A 5,328-nucleotide genomic window follows, 5' to 3' on the forward strand; every position below is an offset into this window, starting at 1 on the left:
GAAGGTGCAGGACCAACCATTATTATACCCCTTCTCCCTGTGGCACATTCTAGAGCCTCCCTAGAGGCAGTAACCCCTGACTCACTCCTGTGTCATGCCCAGGGGAATGAGCCAAAGGCTAAGCACTCTGAGAAGGAATATGAGTGGCGACTCAAAGGGGCAGAGAGAAGCAGGGGACAGCTAGCCCTGGCAGATCAGCATGGCTAGAGGACAGCCTCCCACATTCCCAGGAGAGAGGACAGCTGAGGTGAAAGCTGCAGTTGGCCAGCCTGTCGGTCTGGGCTCCTCCCTGCCGGCTGCCTTGGCTGCCCACAGAAACCTGAGTCACAGTCAAGGCCAGCCGCCCAACCCCACCCAGCCTGCTGTCAGTCTGGGCGGTTCTGGAGAAATTGGAGGTGGAGTCTCTCCCTGCAGATTCTTCTTATTTGTCACTGATTTGTCCCCTTGGCATTGCTTTCTCTTTGGGACTTGTCCTTGCAGTGTCATCAATCCTGAATTCCGGGTGAGAGTGGGATCTATCTGTTGATTTAAATAGGGTCTCCTCCTTACTCACATTGGAACATAAACAAGAAGAAAAGAGGAAGAAAGAAGGGAAAAATGGAAGCAAAGCTCTTGTAAATAAGGAGGGGAAGAGCAGTTGAAAGGAGGGGAGGGAAATGGGAAGAAAAAAGAAAGCAAGATATATGATGGGCAGGTACAAATTCCTTATGATGAATGTGATCATTATGTATATCTAAAATGTTCCAATAAAAAAAGCAACATAAAACTCTTTTAGGGGTGTAGCTCAGTGATAGAAATGCATGCTTTGCATGCACAAGGTCCTGAGTTCAATCTCTGGGAGGGAAAAAAGAAAAACTCCTTATATAGTTAGTCTGAGGATTCTCAGTACAGACAAATCCTTATACAGCTACTCCAAGGTTTCTCAGTATAGTTCCCATCATTTTGAAATTCTAAAGCTTCTCCCACCACTCTAGGGTCAAGGACAATTAAGAAAACCAAGCACTCATTGCCTATCCTTGTCTTTTGGATGCAAGCAAGGTCAGCTCCCTATCAGGGGCTCTAACAAGGACCCCCTAATGTTTGAACCTATTTAGTACAGAATCTGAGATCCTATTTGTTCCCAGTTTTCTTAGTACTGCCCCTCCCAAAGAGCCAAGGGGAAAGAGACACTGGAGCCCCCCTTTGAGGATGCTTCTGGACCCAGACCCAGGTAGAGGGACCTCAAGTCTAAGGTTCTCCAGGAGAGCTAGTTGGTTAGAGACCCCTTTTTGCTACAGGGCCTTAAAGGTGGAGAGGGAGTGAGAATCTGCGGTTTATTCTTTCAGCTGCCCCCTGAAGGCCCCTCCCACTTCCTACTTTGTGAGTAGGGCAGCAGCATCTAGGGCCTCTCTCTATCCGAGATTCCTATCTCTGAGTCAAATTTCCCAGTGATTTCCTTCATCTCTTCATCAGGTTCATTCTGGGCTCTACCCCCACTAAACTTAGCAGGTTGTGCAAGTGCTCTTGTTCCTGTCCTCCCTCTGGGAGGATCAAGAAGAGGACATATTTGTGATCCTCACTCAGAGACCTGCCCCCAACACCAACCCAGCCTTGTGGTGAGACTAGGAGCTCTTGGACCTGTTTTTGAGGAGGGAGGCACCACCCTGGGCTGCAGAAGAGGTGACAAAATTTCCCTGTCCCACACTGATGAGGGTAGAGCATTGTGTTGGGGGTTTACCCCTGCTATTGCAAGAACCCTATTTAGCCATTCTCTGAGTTGTCTAACTTGATTTAAAAAACAAACAAACAAAAAACCAAATTTTGCTAAATGCTCAGGCTAGGCTCCAATTTGTGATCCTCGTGACTTAGCTTATCATTGTACAGGCATGTGCCACCACTCCTGGCTGGGGTGTCTAACATAATGGAGTCATGTGAAATCCCTAGGCACCATCACCTGACCCCAAACTCAGAGAGACACCATTGTCAACCCATACTTAGTTACTGGGGCCTGGGACCTGCCAGGAATCCTGGTCAGTTAGAGGAGAAGGAAAAGCACCTACTCCATCTGTCCACTTCAACTGCATCACCTGAGGCACTCTACTCTCTTGGCTTCCCCCCAAGACATCTTTCCAAGTTCTCTGTGGTCCATCAGCTGTGCAAAAAGCCTTCTGGAATAGGGGCCATGGATACAGCTCAGTGGCACAGTGCCTGCTTGACAAGCCAAAGTCTTGAGTTTGATTCCAGTACAAAAGAAGGAATAGGAGGAGAAGGAGGAGGAGAAGGAAGAGGAGGAGGAGGAAGAGGAGGAGAAGAAGGAGAAGAAGAAGAGGAAGAAGCCTTCTGGGGACACCTGCCTCTCAAGTTGCCTAACTTCCCATTTGCCCTGCTGGCCTCTAGCAACAGCATCTTGGTGGGGTGGGGCGGGGCAGGGGACTTCAGGAATCTCAGAATGGGAGAGAAAGGGTCCAGCTTTGGCATTATTAACAGTCTGCACCGGATAATTCTTTGCTGTGAGGGATGGGCCTGTGCGATGCAGGATGTTAAGCAGCATTCCTGTCATCCATTCATTAGATTTTAGTGGCATCCCCAGATGTGACAACCAAAACATCTTTAAACATTGCCAAATGTTCCTCTGTCCAGAGGGGACACAGAATTGCCCTTAGAAGAGAATTACTTACTGATGAAAGCAAACACTACAAGCAGCTTCATAAGGCTGCCTCTTTTCAGTGAGCTCCCCAAGTTAATCTAGATAATTAGATATAGTTTCCAGTTCTAAGAAACCCTTGATCTTCAACAGCTTCCTGAGATCTACATTTGCAAGTCAATTGGCATTCAAGTTCTGTCATATAGGCCATTCCTGGCCTATCTTTTCATGTTAGCTATCATTTCCTCTTCCATTTTTTTGTTTGTCTTGTATTGAGAATCAAACTCACAGCCATACGCTTGCCAAGCAGACACTGTGCCACTGAGCTACACTCCTGGCCCCTCTTGGTTATTTCTTAGCTCTAGCCAGTGAGAATGTTTCATCATTCCCATCTATCCTTTTTTTTTTTTTTTTTTAAAGACAGGATCTTACTATGCAGTTTGGGCTGGCCTTGAACTCAATTTGTAGCTCAGGCTGGTCTCAAACTCTCAACGATCCTCCTGTCTCAGCCTCCTGAATGCTGGTATTACAGGCATGCATCACCACACCCAGCCTACCTATCCATTGTTATTCCTGCAGTAATCTCAAAATGGGGCTCTCGGGGCTGCCTTGCAAGCAGGCAGTCGTGAGTTCGATCCCCGGTACCGATAAAAAAGAAAAAGACAAAAAGGGGGGGGGGCTCTCCTTTTTTTGCTCTCTCTGTCTCTCTTTCTTTTTATTATTATTTTACTTATTTATTTAGTTGGGTTCTTTGGAGACAAGTTCTTACTGTGTGATTTGGGCTGGCCTTGAATTTACTATGAAGCCCAAACTAGCCCAGAATTTAAAGTGATCCTATTGTCTCAGCCTGCCAAGTGCTAGGACTACAAGTGTGCACCACCATACCCAGTTCTGTTTTCTGAATTCTCTGAAACCTATGGGCCTGTCCAGCTCTGGAAGAGCCAGGCCCTGAGGCCTCTGACTCTCCAAAAGAGTCATGGACTCCAGCATCTATTTTTTTTTTCTTTTGTCTTTTTCCTTCTTATTGGTACTAGATATTGAACTCACAACTGCATAAGGCAGGCCCTTATGCTGCTGAGCTAAATCGCCAACCCAACTCCATCCTCTATATATGGTCCTCTTACTCTGTAGATGGGATGGCTAATAACAAAGACGGGGAATCTGCTCTCCATCCTAATCCTCTTTGCACTGTGAACTCCTTCATTATCAAATCCTTCTATATCATATTTATTGAGCATTTCCTATACACCAGGCTCTGTGCTACCTACTTGTCAACACTGCCTCATTTCTTTTTTTCCCCTAGTACTGGAGATTGATGCCTAAGGCCTTTGCTTTGAGCTATATTTTAATCCCTTTAAAAATTTTTTTTTTCTAAACAGGGTCTCACCAGGCATGGTGGCACATGCTTGTAATACCAGCATTTGGTAGGCTGAGGCAGGATCACCACAAGTTCAAAGTCAGCCTCCCAGATTGCCCGGACTAAAAGTGTGTTGCCACTGCACCGGGCTCTGTATTTCCTTATGTAAACTTTACAATGACTCCACAATACTTCATGACACTATTATTTTCCTGATTTTTATAGATGAGCAAATCTGGTTTCAGAACAGCTAAGTCACTAGTTTAAAGTTAAGTCACCAACTCCAGTTGCAGGCCTTTCATCATTATCCTCCTCTAATGCCACTCCCTCCCTACACCCTTTCATGAGGGTTGAAACCCCCAGCTACTCACAAATCTCAAGACAGGCTGTCCTTAGGGTGCCTGGGCCCCCGATTCTTTTGTTCTCCAATGTCCCTCTTTAAATAGCTTCTTTCTGGAGCTGCTCAAAGGAAGATGATTGTGGCGGGAAAGGGGGCAGGAGGACATCTCACCGGACCTAATCTCTGGACAATAACTACAGAGCTGACCTTCTGGAGGTCAGGACAAAGGGCAGGGCAAGGGTGGACAGAGCCCAGGTGCCCCTCCTTCTTCTTCCCTTGGTCAATCCTGCAGCAGCACCACCATCGATCCACCTTCCAGGCAAGGCCTCCCTATGCCCCAAGCTGAGCCTGACTTGGCGCAAGGCTCTCACCTCAGCTGGCATGAACTAGGGAATTAGGGAGTCCACTCCAGAAGGCTGGGAAGCAGCGCTACTTGGGGTAGGGAGTCAGGAGAGGACCACCATCCCTTCATCAATAGGCCAAAGAAGAGAAAAATCCTTCTGTGGAGATGGGGAGGGGGGGTCTGGTGGGAGGTTTAGGGCCAGGACCACCCAGTTTGGAGCAGGGAGGGACCCAGTAGATTAGAGACTCCGATAAAGCAGCCGCAAAAGACTATAATTACCCCTAAGCAAACCGAGAAGACACCAATCCTAGGATGCTAAGAAAGGACAGCAGCAAGGCACCCAGAACTCTCAGCTTTTCAACCATCAGAGGAGAGGAGAATGCATAGTCCTTTGTGGGGGTCTCTTTGCGACCCTCCTTCATGCTACTTGACATGCCCTCGGCAGATTTTCTTTGAGGTAGGTTTGGGAGAGACTTTAGATTGAAGCTGCTTGTCCAGCCCCAAGCCAGAGCCCTCGGGCTTCATAGTGGGATTGGAGGCTCCCAGCCCCGCGTCCCACTCCCCCAGTCCCAGTCGCTGGTGAGTCACTCAAGCGCTCCCTACTTAGACTACACGCGCGGCGGCGCGTACCAAGTGCAGTCGCAGGGGGAGGCGGTTCGGCCGGA

Source organism: Cavia porcellus, unplaced genomic scaffold (assembly GCF_034190915.1).
Source record: "Cavia porcellus strain 051 isolate PalLab524CR breed Dunkin Hartley unplaced genomic scaffold, mCavPor4.1 scaffold_25, whole genome shotgun sequence".
Classification (NCBI taxonomy): domain Eukaryota; kingdom Metazoa; phylum Chordata; class Mammalia; order Rodentia; family Caviidae; genus Cavia; species Cavia porcellus.